Source organism: Myripristis murdjan, chromosome 1, assembly GCF_902150065.1.
Source record: "Myripristis murdjan chromosome 1, fMyrMur1.1, whole genome shotgun sequence".
Lineage (NCBI taxonomy): Eukaryota > Metazoa > Chordata > Actinopteri > Holocentriformes > Holocentridae > Myripristis > Myripristis murdjan.
Genome location: NC_043980.1, coordinates 26,261,038 through 26,280,544, shown reverse-complemented (window position 1 = coordinate 26,280,544; position 19,507 = coordinate 26,261,038). Strand labels below are relative to the sequence as shown.

At 41.2% G+C, this 19,507-nt stretch overlaps 1 pseudogene; it reads right to left on the bottom strand.

Annotated features, from left to right (window-relative positions):
- Positions 1 to 1,120: 1,120 nt before the first annotated feature.
- LOC115362206 (microfibril-associated glycoprotein 4-like) lies at positions 1,121 to 7,796 on the bottom strand (annotated as a pseudogene).
- Positions 7,797 to 19,507: the final 11,711 nt, after the last annotated feature.

Genomic DNA, 19,507 nt, shown 5'->3' with positions numbered 1-19,507 from the left:
ATAAAAAATTCTAATTTTAGACTAATTCTGATAAATTCTAGAGAGGAATACTTTATAAATCTCACAGCACAGCTTTTAACAAATGCTGTCTACAATGTCACACCACTGAAAACTGCTCAGCGATAACATAAAGCTTAATAAGATTACAATAAACCGACCACTGAGGAGCACAGACACATTATGAGTCTCTGAAGGAATACTGCAGGAATATTATGGTGATCTCCATTAGGATGCCCTCCTTCTCAACTAACATGGCATCAAGTAATGTACTCAATCAATCAATCAGCCAATCAATCAGTCGGTCAGTCAATCTATCAAATTTTATTTATATAGCTACAGTAGCATGATTCTAATGTTAAAATGCAATGTGCATTACATGGGAGAAGATAGAAAAAGAATTTAAAAAAAAGGTTGATACAAAAATAAAATAGCTAACTAAACAATTGAGCTTAAAACAGTTAATAAATTCAGTATCTGCATCTCTAAATCGTCTACCTGTGGAGAGTGGAGGCCCCACCCTCCCAGGTAGGTGAGTTTCTGCAGCACAAGGCTGACACCATGTGTTTGGTGCAACATACATCCTGTGTGACACCCTGAACCTGCTGGCAGACATGACCTCGCCAAATGCTCTCAGGGTTCTTGCAGGTTTAATGTCTTATATTGCATTCAACATACATTCTTAAAGGTGCTGAAAATCCATTAGGACTAATATATGTTTATTGCTGAGCTACAGCACATGACCAAGTGAAAGAGAGGTCAAATAGGAAGAGGTGTTTTTCTTGTCAGTTTGGTTTAATTTACTTGGTCATGTGAGTAAACTGACTGCATCTGACAGTGTTTGAGCATAAGACTCCCACAAGGAGCCTAATGCAAGAATGTCACAGGAGAGCTGTTGTTTTGCCAGATTGCTCTTAATCCTTTCTGTCTTTCTAAAAGGCATTATTCAATTTTCTTATTTCATGGTATCTCATTTCCATTCCATCTTCCCCTCGTTCCCCTTCAGCTGCTCTGAGTCTTCCTCATTCCCTTATTCAATGAACAGGTAATTCATCTCTATTTCCATTTTATATTCATCTGTATATTGAATTGCCTTGTGTTTGATGGTCAGTGGGAACAGGAGCTAGTCCTTGTGCCTGTGCTTCTCCTTACAGCCAGACACTGCTCTTATTTTCATAGCGATACTCTTGTGCGAGTCGTTCCATCCCTTCCAGTGTTGCCAGATTACATGGGAATTTTCAAATGCAATGGCATTCGTAGGTGCATACATTCCATTGGGATTTGAATAGTGGCAGGTATTGTACTAGAATCCACCCAAATAGTGCTGGGTGCAGTTTTTATCCCATGGATCCTGATCTTTGTCGTATGTGGTGAACTTCATGTCTCTGTGATGGACAAACTGTCACCTAGGAAGGCAAAGAATGGCAATCAGCTCAAATATACAGTGGCTGTGATCTGAAATTCAGAAATAATTGCAGGTCAAATCAAAGGTTTCCATGACACATATTCTTATATAATCAGATGTTTTTAATTTAATTTGAAATGGAATGGTTATTGAGGCATCATGATATTAACATTTACTCACTTGTTTGGGAAGCTATTTATTTTCAGACATTAGTTTTGATTTGTCAATGCAGTCTGACAAGATTTTCATTGAAGAACATTCAGCGTACATTAAAACTGATTAATGAGCCATTGTATTTGTTCTGATAAAAAAATAAATGACATTAGCTCTCTAGCCTAATCGTTCAAAGTCTTTCATTCCATTTAGGATACGACAGGTTTGACTCAGCCTAAAAATTAATAGAATTATTTTCCATTTTCCAAATTTGGAATGTGTTTTAATATTCCTAAGGCCAATATCTGAATTGCAGACATCAGGAAACACCAACAAGAACTTTTATATCCAAAGTTTTTCATTAAAAAAATCTGTAGAGTTTGCTGGTGAACACCCACCCCACAGCAAGACCCACACCTGCGTCTCCGCCAGTGAAGCTGCCCAGGTGGGGCTGATAGCTGTAACTCTCAGGATCAATTGAGAAGGAGGCGTAGTGAGCATAGGCTTTCCCTCCCTCCCAGTCCTCCATGTCCACTCTCAGCTCATTCTTCTTCCTCACTGTCAGCAGGAAGATGTTTTCCAAGCCTGAGAGGACATATGAAAGGTCTGTTTCATTCTATGTGCTGTATCATCTCTTAATTTGCCATCAGACCTTGTGCAAGCCTGTTTGCACTTGTCCTCTTTTCTCTTCACTTAAGCTATTCTTTGCCTCATAGTCTAAAATCACAGGCCTAATTTTTTGCTTCAAAACACTCTAACAAATGAAGTTGGGAAGGTTGCGGTAGCAGCATTGGCATCATCACGCTTCTAATATTCTACATTTCAGCCCAATTAACTCACCCAGCCAATACTAGCCACATTCCCAAATCCCTCCTTATAGTGCTTCCAAGGTCTATAGAAGTTTTGAGTCCCATCCATCCTTCTCTGGATCAACTGAGAGAGAGAGAGAGAGAGAGAGAGGTGCCAAGTATAGTAAAATTAGGTAAAATACAATCACTCAAGTGAACAAGAAGACGCTCAGTAGAATGAAGATTGGCCTGTGAAGGTAATCACTTCTTTGTTGGCCCATGAATAGCCTCACCGCTGGTTTCCTGGTGTTATGTGGATTTGTATAGAAACTATAGGCCCGGTTGTGCTAAGCCCCTGTCCCACTGCCATGCCCTCTTGAGGCCATCTGACCCAAAAAGTTCATCTCGTCTTCGCTGTCTCATGTCCAACTTTGCCACCAAGTTCCATGCAAATCCATCCAGTAGGTTTTGAGTGATCCTCCTTGGTGGAGATAATTGTATGATTCAGGTGAGATGAAATAGCCCAAACTCTCCAGGATATATCTCAGGATTTTTTCCCCTTTACTATAAGGCTGCCTGAGTGGCCATCAAATGTCTGACATTGATAATAGGAATCTGAGCACTCTGTACTCATGTCTAGTTATATGTAGATTTACATACGTCCCTAAAACTATTTATTTTGTATCATTTGCTCACCCCAAGTTGTCTTGAATATCTGCTGAAAAGGGATTTAACTGCATACTTCACAGAGAACAAAGGTATAGAGATAGCTTTTGGGTGACGCATTCCTTTAAAGGGTATAAATAAGGCTCACATTAAGTGGTGGGCTTAATCCGTGTGTATGATAATAAAGTATGAAGTGTACTGACAGTCCACCCCCCTCCATCAGTATCCACGTCACGGTGGGCGTGCAGGGGGCTGGTGGGACCACCTGGGAAGACGGTGTACACCCCACTGGCACTGGAGTTGTCATGGCGATAGATGTCATCACAGTCGATAGGCAAGTAGAACTGGGAGTAGACCTAGGCCACTTGAGACAATAGACCTAGAAATAATATTACCTGGAGTGAAGAGAGAGAGATGCTGAGAGAGGGAGAGAGATGAAGAGATAGAGAGAGAGAGAGAGTGATAATACCCTACAACGCCGTCACCGCCATCCACAAATTACTGCCGGCACCCATGGAGCATAGGTGCCACTGGGGTAGAAATGAGCCAAAAAAGGCTGTTCAAAGTAAATAGCACAAGTTATGCTTTCTATTATAATAGCTGGTTTAGCAGTCATTGTTTATCTTATTTGGGGTATAAACAACCATCCAGTGTCCTCCATGTCTTGGTATAATCTGGTTAACTACGATTCTCAGTGATGTTTTGTGAATAACATGGTAAAGTGTTCTTACATCAAAGTACTGAGACATGCAGAAAGTTCAACATATTAGCCTGAAACCACCACTTTAGCTTTACATTACCTTACTTCAGATTAAATATGCTACAGGGTAAGATTTCTCCTGTTTTTTTTTTTCTTTTCTTTTTTTTAAATCATTGATTTCTAGGGGCAAAACTGGGAAATAAAAAGCTCGCTCTAAAGTACTCCATAGCTGAATCAATTCCAGTTTGGCACATCAGCCGCCCCTCTTCTCTTCCCTTAAGTGAGTCTTTTGTTGATGCTTTTTTGCTGCTCTGTGTAAGGGCATGGAGACGAGGTAAAGGAGGACAGCCCTTTGAACACTGAACAGCCCTCTGATCAGGGCAGTCTTGGCAATCTCTCCTCCCCTTATTATAGCAACAGAGCGGAGGCAGGATTCAGACTGCAGATGGTCATGTGGATTGTATTTTTAGACCCATTCATATTATTTATTTATTATTGTCATGTATTTATAGCCTTTTTTGCAACCATGCCACCGTGCAACAAACAGATACTCAGTTAAATAAGAAGGGCATCTAAGTACAACAACATATTAGGGCTGTTGTATGGGGGAAAAATATGGATCTGGGGGGTGGGGGTTAAAGTAAGTTAAAAAAAAAAAAAAAAAAAAACACATTTATGTGAAAAAAATTTTGTGATTATAAAGTCAAAAATTTACAAGAAAAAAACTCATAAAAATATTTTTTCTTTTTCTTTTTCTTTTTTCTTTTTTTTTCTTCACTTTGCGGGGTTGGGTCAGCCACACACTGCAGACGCGGCTGCTCGCCGTGCATCAGGCCTGCAGCTGATGACCTCATCAAATTGTACTTTGCATTGGGAAGTAGTAACGATGAAATCCCAGAGATTTTAGCCCAGACTCACAATATTGTTTTCTTCTGAATCAAGTCACAGCAATGTCTCTTCAAAATCTGGATGCTTATGATGATATTGTGACTCTGGGCTAAAATCACCAGGATTTCCTTCTTATTAAGTCCCATAGTAGAAGAAAAACTAGTTTCCAGAGTTTTCTTACATAATTTGTGACTTTAGAATCTCAAATTTTTTTCTCATAAATTTGTGATTTTTTTTTCTCATAAATGTACCACTTTAATCTCAGAAAATATCCACTTTTCTCTTGGAATATTACCCCCCTCCTCAGCTCCGTAATTGTTTTCTTCCTATAATGGCCCTAATTCGATGTCATATCTATTTAAAGTAATGTACATTCTAAATACAAAACCTAAAAGCCCACATGTCTACTTGCATTTATGTTCATATGTGTTCATGGCCTATTATACTTTATATGAATCATGCTTAAGCACATACATGGGATTTGACATCAAGTTGAACCTTCATCTTTGCAATTAAAGGTGCTAATAATGTTTTCATGGCTATGACAGTAAAAAAATTCAAAATTTTCTGAGCTAAGAGTAGTAGCCTAGGTCTAGACAATTGACTGTGAGGAGAGATGGGAAGGACAGGAGTGGCATGTGACAAACCCATGACACTGGTCAATGAACACATTGCCAACATAATACTGAACTGCCTGGACACCCAAAAACTACATCAACTTTCAGTGCAGAGTGAATTGATGAGAGATTTATGACAAGTTACTCAGTGACTCTAATATTTTTTTAAACTCTGATAGTATCAACATTGCAGCAGGGACATAATGTTCTGCCCTGATATTTTGATGCTTAAACAATATTATGGGATTACTAAATTTTTTGGATCTTCATGATATCTGTATTTTGTGTTTGACTCCTTCAGTATTAATGATAATATCCTGTATATAGAGAAATGCCTTGCCTCAACGTTTCGACCCAGGTGGGTCTTCGTCAGTTGACCCACCTGGGTCGAAATGTTGTGTTTTGCACCTTAGCAAATAAAAAAAAATTTAAGGAGCATAAGCTGGGTGTGGACTTCCCTTAACCTTTTGCAAGGCGAGGCATTTCTCTATTGACAGTTTTTTGGTCCGGCACCAGCCATCAAAGGGGATGTGCATGACAATTTTCTATGAACTCTGAATATCCTGTATATGCCCAGCACATGAAAAAAAATGTTTACAAAGTTTACAGGGGATGTAAGGCAGTATACCTCATCTGGAACCTGAGTATAGATAAGAAAGCAATGAAATATCAGGATACTTAGCAACTTTGTGAAAAATATTACTCCATAATTATTAAAAAAAAATGACCTTGTATAAGAATTAATTTTTTTAAAATTGTTTTTAGCATACATGTAATTACCATTTACTACCTTTTCTGTTGTTTATTACTTGATACTCACTTAATTTTATCACCCAGTTTTTGCACTTGTTTTAATTTGCCTGTTTTAATTTACTCTCTTGTTTCTCAATTTTATTGTAAAGCACTTTGAGTTTCACCCCATGTATGAAAGGTGCTACAGAAACAAAGCCATTATTATTGTTGTTGCTGTTGTTGTTATTGTTATAATTATTATCATATAAATTAAATAAATAAAACATTAAAAAAGAGGCTAACAAACTAACAAATGAATAGAGTTCATCTTTGTTTTGTTAAGTAAAGTCAGGGAAGGTAATAGTTTTAGGTCAAAAGCTCAACTTACATTATTACCACTCTGATGAAGTTATTATCATAGTTTTACACTGTTTCTCCAACAAAAATAATTGTTGGCTCTGTTTACTCCTGGTTTCTCATAGTTTTGTTGGCATGACTCAGAGTTACCTTCACCGCTAGTCTTGTATTGAAATTCAAGTATGACTAATTCAAGAATAGACTAGAATAGAATGTCACAGCACTACGGTACAACAGAAATTGATGAGCAACTGCAGATTGGTGCATAAAGCTGAAATGTGTTAGAGTTAAAATACAATAAAATGGCTGTAAGACAAATATGGCATGGCAGGGCAGGTGGCATTAGGATGTGAGGTGCTTGTTCAGTGCAGAGTTCAGTGCCTTGATGGTTCTTGGGTAAAAACTGCTCATGAGCCTAGAGGTGCAGGCATGTGAGGTCCTCTGGTGCTTGCTAGAGGGCAAGAGGGTAAACAGATGGTGGCCCGGGTGGGATGGGTCCATGACGATGTTGGTAGCCCTGCACAGGCATGGTGGATGTCATCCAGGGTCGGTAGCTGGGTTCCAGTAATCTTCTGTGCAGCAAGTGTCCAATCTAATCTATTCAGTTTTCGAGTTTCAAAACTAAGGTGAATATCAGCAGCAGTCTCTGATTCATTTATGATTACATGGTAATTACAACAATTCAGCTACTAGACCTTCTTATTTTATTCATGACAAAAATTTAAATTGATTTTTTGAGTATTTTCATTAGAGGGTGAAGGAGATTCCACCACAGCCTTCTTGTCCTGTCATACCAGCTGCAGATGGTGGAGTTGAAGGACATATGGTCTCCACTACTCATCTGTAGCAGACTGTCAATGCTCACCAACAGGTAGGTACACTTGAATGGCCATGCTGTGCTATGATGACTCAAGTCCATATTTTGGCACCTTGTGGTGCTGAATCCAAAACCTGTCGCATCTTTGTGGATGTGACAGATTGAGTGGTGCAATATATCTTTCCTGCAGGCTGCCTCTGCTGAAAGTTTGTTTCCAAAAGATTTAACTTCACCTTGTTGCAGCTCCATCATAAGTGGTGGAACAATAATGTACCACAGTGCGCTTGACTCCCAGTGGGTTTGGCTCCTTGGTGTTAAGGGGTTGGTGACAGAGTGTGGCCAGCCTGTGCTACTATTGGAAACAAACTAAAGACCATAATGTCAACTCAAACTCAATATGAGCAATACATAACGGAAAATGTGCACAAAGGTTTAGGGCACAGGCACAGGCAGTGAGGTCACTAATACCCCATATCTCATCCTATCCTGAAATAAGAAACTAGTTGCATTTTTTTGCTTGAAAATATGTTGCCCATGTGGTCTTTGAGTCTGGTCCATTTTGCTCATGCAGCTGAATGACCTTGTGTCCTCCCAATTCCAGCATGGTGATGCTGTTGCTCCTGTAGATCACTTGCTGGATATTATAAGAGGTGCTGACTTCAGCATAAGTGACCATGACCACAATGTCACTTGACATAATGACAGCACAATCAGAAGAGTCAGAGAAGTAAGAGTGTCTAGCGTTCAAGTCATTGAAATGAACTGCAGGATGTCAGAATCAGTGTTTTCTCTACATCTTTCCAGAGAATTTCTTCAGATATTGTCTTAACTTGTTAGCAGAGATGGCGTTCTGTTGTGACTTTGTGAAACATGCATGCTGATGACTTCCTCCTCCAAATAAAGCAGAGGTCCACCAGAATATCCATGTTTAAGGGTTGCATCATGCAGGATGTAGCCCATTTCCATGTGCAGCTCCATACTGCCCCTCCTCACTGCACTGACAATGCCAAATGTCATTGAGTTCTGCAGCGCAAATGGGCTGCCCATGGCAAACACAACCTCTCCTTTGACAGACATTGGAAAGCTCCTGCAGGGCCAGGATAGGCAGGGGATGCTCTGCTTTGATTTTCATGATGACAACATCATCAATATGTAGCACAGTAGCACGACAGACGTCTCCACTGTCCAGCCTCACACAGAATTGTTTTTTCAAAACATGGGCAGCGGTCACAGTGACACTATCAGTACTTATTATGAAGCCAGAGCCACTGCCCACAGGGATGATGTTTTCACAGGTGTCCATGGTCAAATTTTCAATCTGCACCACAGTGGGAGCTCATCTTTACAGTACATGTGCAACAGAATTTCCTGTGTACTAGAAACAGACAGGTACCAGAGAGGGGCTCCTGTAGTTCAGTTTTGAATTCATTCCCTGGTCCACAAGCCCCAAACTAGCAGCTGACCTGAGGACAGAGGACTGACATAACTCGCAGCACTTCCAATGGATCTGTCCCATGACGGCAGTCTTGTCCCTGGAAGAGGAATTTCCTGCACCACCTGGACTGTCACTGACAGAGCTACTGGACAACTGTACAGCCTTGCTCCCCTCAGAGCTCAGTCAATTTGCCAGGTCTTCACTGTGTCTCAGTGAGTTGAAAGAGCCGATCATGTGTCCTGCCATCGTCTGTTATGTTTTGTCGTTTTGCCACAACCACTTCCTCTTCACGTCTGACGAACTCATGATGATTTGACTTAAGTTTGGCAGTGCTGGTGACCTAACATGTCCAATTTCTTTGCTTACTATTGCACAGGCTAAATGTTCTCACTGGTTGCTCAGAGTCACCACAGGTGATCTCATTGTTTTCTTATTGAGAGGCAGATTTATATTGCCTTGCATCGAAAAAGGGGTCATCATCACAGAGTTGAAAAAAGAATTGCATAGTAATCCTAAATTAAGTTTTAGAAGGATATAGGCCTATGAGGTTTGTTAAAAAAAAAAAAAAAAAAAAACTGAAACACTATAGCTCCTTACAGAGTTTTATGGTGACAGCACATCTTAAAGTAAACAAATCTGAAATTATGGAATTTCACCCACTGGGCCTGTTCAGTTTCACACACACCATAAGTCCCTCTAGGAATATTATAGACTAGTGATTTAACATACAATAAGTTCACTTTTGAGTGGCCTACCACAGACATATAGTATGTTTTATGAGGATATTATATGGACATTTAAGGAACATTATGAAATAGGAAAGGCTAAACTCATTCTTACTGCCATAGGTAAGTCCTAATAGAAATACAGTTTTTATTGTTCTATCAGGGGAGCTTTTTTGTAATTTTTTCCTTCCCAATTTGACAAACACCAAGTTATGATCAGCAGTAACACTTTACAATAAGAGTACAACAATTAACGTTAGTTAATGCTGTAATAAACATTAAGTAACAGGTAATAAACATTAAGTAACAGGTAATAAACATTAAGTAACAGTTAACTAACTGTTAACTAATGTGCCTAAGAATCATGTACTAATGCTGTTCATGCTAAGTTATTAATTTACATGTTATTAAAGGGTTATTGTAGATATTATTAACATTAGTAAATGCCATAATAATCATTAACTAACAGTTAATTAACCATTATGGCATTAACTAACGTTAACTAACGTTAATTGTTGTACTCTTATTGTAAAGTGTTACCTGATCAGCTTGTTGAAACACTGTTTTACTGTAGTATATTAATTCTTGCTTTAAGTTTTGTCATCTTTTATTATTAGTAGTATTAGTATTAGTATTAGTAGGGAATTACCTGCAATACATTTTTAATGTTCAAATGGTTTCAATGATCTTCATTCCTCCCAAAAGAGAAACATATGGCAGTTACAATATTTACCTCAGTGACTAACAGATAATTGCCATTTACCATGCATAGGCTTTCCTGTGTGCTTCATTAAAATGACAGCAAAAACAAACTACTAGTCAATCATGTACCGCTGTAATCCAGTTTGGGTGAATTAAGGTCGATGATTCGAGGGTTGCTGTTGCTGTTAGATTACAATATCGCTGTGTTTGTTCTAACCCCCTTAGCAGGGGAGTTTGTTCAGTCACGTTTGGGTGAATAAACTCACCAAACTGGTCACAAAACAGTAGAATACATCTAAAATATGTGCAACTATTCCCTGCACAGTGTCTATTCCACAGTGGCTATTCCAATATCCTTAATCACATTTACACATCTTGTCAATTATTCAGAGTGCGTTCACTTGTTTGAGGTTTGGTGAAAGGAGTTTCTCATGGATTTAAGATCCAGAAGCAGAAGCAGAAGCAGGCAGCTCTAAATCTCCTCACAGGGACTTGGGGTGCACGTTAATAACACACCAACTAATAACACCATCTGGAAGAAAACACTATCCCTGTCATTCAATAACGGCAGGTGGGGAGAAAAGATACCTCTCACATTTTAGCTACGGCAAATTGGCTTCAGCTTTAATTTAGAATTCATTTTAAACCTTTATTAATTTATCCCCAGGCAGTATTGGAGAGCAGAAAATGGTTTGTCTCCAGCTATTCCATAACTTTGAACTCCTGGCCTACAAAAGCAGACTTGGATCTGCAAATAAAACATTTTTGAATGTCTGATCTAACGGTTGTCATCTGGGAACAAAACGCTTGAGGACATATAATTAACTGATTAAAAATCATCTGAAAATTCATTTTGCTCCATTTCACTGGGAGTTTTGCTCTCATTTTGCTACACTAGAACTGCACATTATTTTGCACAAAATACAAAAAAAAGTGTTTGGGACGTTAAGACAAATTTACAACATGATCCATAATGCAGTATCATCAGGAGTCAATATAGATAGATAGATAGATATCACTGTAACACTGTAATATAGTGTAAACGAGATGTTTTAGAATGAATAAATACACTGATTATTGGGAAATTAAAAAAAAAATTTTAACACTAGAACACAAGTGCCTCAACAGTGATTCATGGGACAAAACTAGAATTATTGTCCAAAACACCACAGCTGCAAGCAAATTACAGGGGAAACACTGTGTCACATAATTTACCGGGTAATGTTAACGATACGGCGTCAACAAACACAGCTCTATATTGTTTGCTGTCATGACCCAAATAAGATGATTTGAGCTGAGATAAAATTTGCAAATATTATAGCAGCCTATGAGCAGTGGAGCTCTTACCTGCATGGCTCTGGTGAAAGTCCCACCACACAGTTATCCTGACTTGCTCTATAGACTCCGCCAGGTCAGGTTGCTTTTAGACATATTTGGTCATGATACCCACTTGTGTGTGTGGGAGGAAAGTACACGGAACAACCTTTTTTGGAAAGTTGGTGTGTGTGAGTAGAGAGGGTGAAGGTCTAGATAGGGATGGATAGGCCTCTCCTCCCCCTTCCCCTCCTCTAAATGCTATAGTAGAGTCAAGAAGCTGCTTGACATTAACAGTCCAGTTATTGATGGCTCATCTTGGGCAGAGGGAGGAAATCAAACCCAAAGCCCGCTGATGGATGATCCTAAGAAAAGGTCAACAGAGAAGTTGATTCTCCCTTTTGCTCTTCTATCTCTCTCTCTGTCTCTATCCGAATCTCTCTCTCAGGCCTGTGTTGACCAGGGGAGGAGGAGGAGGAGGAGGAGGAGGAGGAGGAGGTGGTAAAGAGGTTCAGAAAGAGACAGAGACAGAGGGGGAGAGATAAATAGATAGAGGTGTATAACCGCTGGTTGTCGGCCAGGTTTTGTTTCTGTTGACATCTAATCCATGTTAACAAATGGCTCTCGAGGTCATCACGCTGTGGCCGGAGGGGAAGGAAGAGAGATAGAGGAGCAGGCAGAAGGCAGAGAATGGATTACTTGTGTGTGTGTGTGTGCATGTGTGTGTATGAGAGAGCAATAGTAAGAGAAACAGGGTGCACTTTCACCAGTACATAGCGATATGCTGTGTACTGGTGAAGAAAAAGAATGAATAAATAATGTGTGCATCGCTCTTAAAGCTTGGCAACACATCACAGCTATGCAACCTGCTTGTGCGAGTGTGTCTGTATACAGTAAAACCCCCAAAATACTTCAGTCAAGGTCAGAGAGTGACATAGGGACCATATGCTCAGTCTTTTCCGCGCCGCTTCCTCTGCGCCAAAAAAAAAAAAAAAAAAAAAAAAAAAAAAAAAAAAAAAAAGAGAGGGCTGGCAACTGTAAGATGAATGACGTCTGCATTCTCATCTCTGTGTTCTGTAGGTAGGAATGAGCTGCTGTTGGCGTCCATGTGCATACACGTGTGCGCACACACACACACACACACACACACACACACACACACACACACACACACATACACACACATACACTCACATAATAGCAGACAGTATCTGTATCTGGTATATACACCCTTTGTGTTGCAGCATCTCACTTCACCACTGGATGGCACTGCTCTTCCTCACTCGCCATCCCTCCTTTCCTCTCTCTCTCTCTCTCTCTCTCTCTCTCTCTCTCTCTCTCTCTCTCTCTCTCTCTCTCTCTCTCTGTCCCTCTCTCACTCTCTCCTCATCGTTGTGTAAGAGGAAGATTACAATCGCCAGAAAGCACAATGAGGATTACTAGATCGATATCGGAGACAATCTCTTTCTCCCCTCTCCTTTACATGATCCATCCCTCCGCCCTGCCTCTGTCACTCCCTCTCTCTCTCTCTCTCCCTCTCTCCCTCTCTCTCTCTCTCTCTCTCTCTCTGTCTCTCTCTCTCTCCTCTCTGTGGTTAATTTGTGTTTTCACCCTCTGCCCTTCAAGTCACTCATTGCTTCAGGGTATATAAGGCAGAACGAGACAGAGGGAGAGAGAGAGAGAGAGAGAGAGAGAGAGGCTGACACACACACACACACACACACACACACACAAACAGAGAGAACAAGAGAGACAGAGTTGGGAGATAGAGACAGAGATAAGACGAGAGATGATTATTTTTCTTTCGCTCCACAGATACTATCGATTCATGATGACTTGCTTGCACACACACACACACACACACAATAATAATAATACTGTATACTCATTACACAGTGTCAAACAGACTAAGCTGAATTTGGAGAGGCAGCAGACCCCATGTCACATGTGGAGGCAGGTTTGTCTGGTGGGCAAAAAGGCTCAAAAACGTTCCACATGTTTACGTGCATGTTTATCTCTGTGCTGTACATTCTGCTTGCGTTTTGTGTGTGCCTACACTTCATGTGATACGTTCGGGTGTTGGCTAGACGTAGAGGCAGATAAGATTGTGAATCTGAATGAATCTGAATGAATCTGCCTGTATACAATGAAATGGGTTGTGCTGTCTTCCCAAGATTCATAGATGATTGGGGAGTTACACCAAGAGGAATATTTCTGTGCACTCAGAGAGCAGACATAGTCTGAGGCTGGAAAGGAAGACACACTGAACTGGAGAAGAGAAGCGAAGAGAAGAGACACAGAGATGCTCATACACACATGGACACGCGTGCACACACACACACACACACACACACACACACACACACACACACACGCTTAAACTAACAGACGGATTGAAGAACCTTGTTTGTCCAGTTGCTGGGTACACAGACATCTGTTAAATGAAAAGGTATAAAGAGATTAGTCAATAAACACAGGTAAATACTTTCAGAGTGTGGTGTGTGTGTGTGTATGTATATATATATGTGTGTGTATCTGTGTGTGTGTGTGTGAGAGAGAGATAGATCACGCGCGTGCAAGAGAGAAGCTCATCTTTTATGTATGAGTGTTTGTGAAGCTGCACTTGCAGCTGTGCCTGGGTTACTTCCCATCTCAGTCACACACAACTGACTAATAAACCTCCGGCCCTTGCCACATTTAAACACACCACAAATACACACCCACACACTCAGGGGAAAAAAAAGAAAAGAATTGAGCATTACTATGATTTACAAACAGTGCATTTTGAATGCTGTTAGTGGCAAAATTGGTGCTACCTGCTCATTATTTGGTTAGGTGTACAAATTTACAGTCATTAGCTTCACTGTTCACATTTCTGACTGAATGGAGTTGCACTTTAGTTTGTCTGGTTTGTGTTTAACGCGTGTGTGTGTGTGTGTGTGTGTGTGTGTGTGTGTGTGTGTGTGTGTGTGTGTGTGTGTACATTGGCACGCTCCTGGTACAGAGTAATGTTCAGGACAGCGTGCTACACAATCATCTGTTCCCAACCAAACTCCTATCTCCTGTGTCCCACTGAGACACAAGCTGGCCACACACACACATACACACACACACACACACACACACACACACACACACACACACACACACACACACACTCACACTCGCGCTCTCTCTCTCTCTCTCTCTGTCTCTCTTTCCCTCTCTCTCTCATTCTCTTGCATAATCAAACAAAGTAAAGTCTGCCAAAACTCATGGCCATATCAGCAAATTCAAATATCAAAGGGACTGATGTAACAGACACAAACACACACACACACACACACACACGCATATACGCACACACACACACACACACACACACACACACACACACACACACACACAAACACACAGATCAAACATTATGTGGGTGCATCTCATTGATATGCGTGAGTGAAGGCGTGCTATTGGCTCCTACAGGCTCGTTTGGGGCTAATTAGAGAGAGTAATGAGATAAGAGGAGTGGGAGAGCCAGGCAATGCTCTGATGGATGCGGAGAAGGGGGAGGCATCTCAATGAAGAGAGAGGGTGAGGGGAAGGAAGACAAACCAGAGAGAGGGGGAAAGGTAGTGCAGATGGAGTGACGGTGATAATCAATAACGTGGGCGCAAAGAGACGTCAGGAAGCCTCCGTAAATCTTCACAACAAAGTGAAGTGTCATGCTGCCGCTCACTCCAACTTCACTCAAGTACGTAATTACATCATTTATCTGCACGGCCCTCCCAGGTCCTCCACACTTGTAATAATATTTGAGATCAATAATCATAAAATCTCAATTATGAAAACATCAAGGAGTGGCTTCTAAGGCAAAAGTGCGAAAGTTGGTGACATTTTAATAGCAGCGATAGCAGAACATCAGCGCCAATTAGAGGCACATCCCATTTACTGCTTATGTCTCGTTTACTTTTACACTCGGTCATTTTGCACATTTGCTGCTTTTTAACATTTATTCTTTTTTGGTTGTTGTTTTGGAAAATAAATGTCAAACATAGTAAACATAGTTTTACATTTAACTACTATCAAGATAACGCTGATGGCCCAAATAAGAATGTATGGTGACCATAAAGTTTGTAAGGCGACGTGTTGCTCGACAGCACTGGAGCACAACACACAAAGGATGTCAGTAATTGGCTTTTATTGTGTAATATTTCTATCTTATTTGTTTAGAGTTCAACTATTATTATTTTTTTAATCTGTTTGACTTGCATACCTTGTTTTGTTTTTGTCTTAATTATTCTTTCATTTGGATGTGAAGCACTTTGCTAATATTGAAAAGTGCCATATAAATAAAGTGATTAGCTGTCATTGCATCCTGTGTTTACTTTATGGCTCCCTCCAGCCTTACTCATCCAGTCAAAGAGCCTGAAATATTCTCTGATCCACTGAGACCTCTCTGAGCGTGCACACTGTTATGAAACACTGAAATAAAGCGCAGTCAAATAATGATTAATAAAAAACAACTCTGTGAAGTGATTTAGCTTGAGTACTTTTCAAGTCTTTGGAGGGTTGTTTGTACTTAACGAGGATGAATGGCTGCACTTACTGTCTTTGGGCAGACACTATCAGGAAAAATGTAAAGCAGGGGGGCAGTGGTGAGCAGGGCGGTGGTGCAGTGGAGGGCACAGGCAGGTACACAGAGTATTGCCACCTCTTTTCCTGCCTATTCACTGCAGGCAGAGAACGGCCAGAGAGGGGCCATCGAAATATATAGGAGAATATGCCCACTTCCTCCTCAGTTATTGACCCAGCTACTCACTAGTAGACTGACCTCATCAGTATATCCTGAGGGCCCCCTCTGGGGTCTTTGAGGGGCTTCCAGGGGGCCCACAGCAAGATGAGGAACAGAGTTTAATATCATTAAAACTGAATTCACAATAAGTTGTTATAATACAAACTGCAACTTTATCTGACTCTATTTGTCACTGTTCAGGTAGGGCATCAAAAATTTACTATATATATGTATAAAACACACACACACACACACACACACACACACACACACACACACACACGCTTCTCTCTCTCTGCTCTGTCTTTCCTGTCTCTCTCCACTGTATCAAATAAAACACAAAAGCGCACAATACATGTTTTCATATCTGGGTCCATACTGCAAAATCACATCAAATCGGAGACTGCAGCTCAATGAAAGTCAACTTGGGGGTCTGGAACATGAAGTTTGAAAAAAAAAAGAAAGAAAGGCAAAAAAAACCCCCACAAATGCCGAGGAAAGCAAAGCTGCACACGGCCAAGCTGGTGACACCGCTCAGGTATTTGTCTTGGCAAAGCTACAGTCTTTAAACAGGAAACATCCATTACGCTATTTTCTGGGAACCATTTGAAACAGTTGTCGACCTTGGGTTTCAATTTGTTTCTCGCTGCTGAAAACATTGCCCGTTCACACTCACCCGAAAAATTGCCAAGTGCACAGCAGCCCCTCAGGCTGAGTTGAGAGATTTTCAACTTTTGCACAGTCCCACCACTCAGGACTTGAGCGAGCAGACGACAGCGAGGTGAGGGCTGTTAACAGCGTTCGGGGCTGGAAAACACCCAGAGCTTGTTGCTCTCACAGAAGTCCCTAAAGAGATGAACCAGGTGACATTAAATGACAAAGACGACAGCAAGTCTGACAGCTCGGTGTGTGCGTGTGTGTGTGCGCGCGTGTGTGTGTGTGTGTGAGAGAGAGAGAGAGGTTACCACTGGTAGCGCAGCTTGATTCTAATTGGCTGGTTTTCCCTCCCCAGAGTGTTCTGATTTCTATTAATAGAACAGTAGACGAGTCAGGGTGGAACTTACTGATGCCTCTCTCTCTCTCTCTCTCTCTCTCTCTCTCTCTCTCTCTCCCTCTCTCACCCTCTGTTTTCCTATCCATTCTTCATCTCTCTCTCTTCCTCCCCCCTTTCTCTGTCTCTCACATCTCTATACCCTCTCTATTGCTTGTTTTAACCCCATCTCTTTCTCTATCCTCCACTCTGCTGTTGGTGTGTTAGGTATCCGAGGGAAAAAGGGAAAGCAAAATATCTGCCACCTCCCTGACCTCCTCCACCCACCCGTTTTTCCCTCCAGGCTTTCTTTCAGTTCTTGTCCTGTTTAACTGCCTGATCTCTCCCATCATTAATTAACAGGATCACAGGCATGTGTCTCACTCGGTGCACGGTTCCACGTCGACACACATTTACCCATCCTTCTCTTCCTCTGCAACCCCCCCCCCAAACACACACACACACGTCAAGACTTTTCCTCCTCTCATCTTCTCCTTGTCAGATCACCAAACTCCTGGCCTGCCTTCTTTACCCGTTCTCATCTTTTCTTTCGCACTCCTTCTAGCACTTATCCTTCTTCACTCCTTCTCTCCTCTCCTCAGTTTCCCTCTCAGGTGGTCTCATTTAACAGCAGTAAATAATTTATCAGGTTGATATCTAGCCAGGAGAAAAGAGCAGATGGATAGATGGACAGATAGAGATGAATTAATAAAAGGGTAAAAATGATATATCCGGCACCTCCCCACTCTGAGCTTTGTTTGGTCCAAGTCACTGTGTGTGTGTGTGTGTGCGTGTGTGTGTGTGTGTGTGTGTGTGTGTGTGTGTGTGTGTGTGTGTGTGTGAGTGTGTGCGCATATCCGTGTGGGGCATTCCGGTGGGCCGTCTGGAAAAAGCGTCCCACGCTTCCACTATGCAGAAAATCTGAGCCAATAATGGTGATGGATGGAGAGAAGGGAACCTTGCAGCAGCGAGTGTGCCAAATAGACTGGGACCGCGCCAAGACACCAGAGAGGTGGGCAAATGCAGAGAGAGCGACTGAGGAACAGCGAGGGATGGAGAGACAGAGAGAACAAAATTCAGGGGGAGTCCATACAGCTGTCATCACAACGTCAATCCAGCAATATGCTAACTTGTGTCATGGAGCACACACAAAATGTGCGCCAAGTTGTTACATAACACGTCTGCCTGGATACTTCATCAGTCTGTAAGACTAGACATGGACTTGTGGCATACTGTGTGCAACATGTTGCAGTGATGAGATAATATTTAAAGGAGGACAGTAGGACAGTTGGGTCCTTCATCACTGGTTTTTGGACGTCCAGTGACAACGGAAGTCCAGTACACCAGGAGGAGCTGCACTTTGGACCTACCATATGTACAGATCGGTTTCAGGAATCATTCCTCAATGTGACGGATAAATCCAGCCTCACTAAAAATGTTCAATGGTCTTGAAAATGTGACGTCTTAAGTTTTGTAGTCCTGTTTGTAGTGCCTTTATTGCAACAATAATTTCCCTTTGAGCTAGGGTGACCATATTTTGAAACACCAAAACCGGGACCTTAAGGCCCACAGCATGTATACAATACTCATGCACCACAGGCGTTTTCATCAGGATGGGGACAATTATTTCAGTGCTGAAAAAAACACACCTGCCCAGTGCACCTTTAAACACCATGGACAGCACCTCAGCAGACGAAATATTGTTTATTTCTCGCAAAATCCCAAAGAGACACCCATAACGTGCTTGTAGAGCAAGAATGTTTCTGTGGGGATCTATCTGCAAAATCCACGTTGAACATGACCTCGCTGGATTCTGAGGGTCGTCGTGTCAAAAGATCGGGGTCAGATTGCTTCGATTCTGGCGTTCAGGTTGGAGTAGTTGTGCAGAGACTTGTAATCTTTAAATTAGGATTGTGCTAACATAGCTACAGAAAATGTCAAGATAAAAATGATGATTTGATATAGATCAGAGGGACAATATTTATTGTTATAATGGATTACATTGCAAAATTCAGGAGTCATTATAGCAAACCACAAATCTCTTGAAACAGCTGAAAGGTGGGTTCCAAAACATGCAAATAGTGACTTGAAGAGAAACATTCACTTCCAAAACCAGAGTGAACAAGTTTTTTAACCCATGCTAAAACACTTCAAAACCTCTATTTGCAAACCTCTAATTCTGAGTCAGTTTGTTGGTTTGTAGTGCATTTTCTTATTGTTGTGGATAACTTGACATATGTAGACAACGTGATGTCAGGTTGAGATATTTCCAAAGTACTACAACAGAATAGCCAAAAAAAAAGTCTTTGCGGTTGAAAACTTCAACTGTAAATGTCAGAAGGGCACAAGCTTTTCTTTTTTTTTCCTACACTCACCATGCAATACCGGAGTTCAACATACAGGAAGAAAT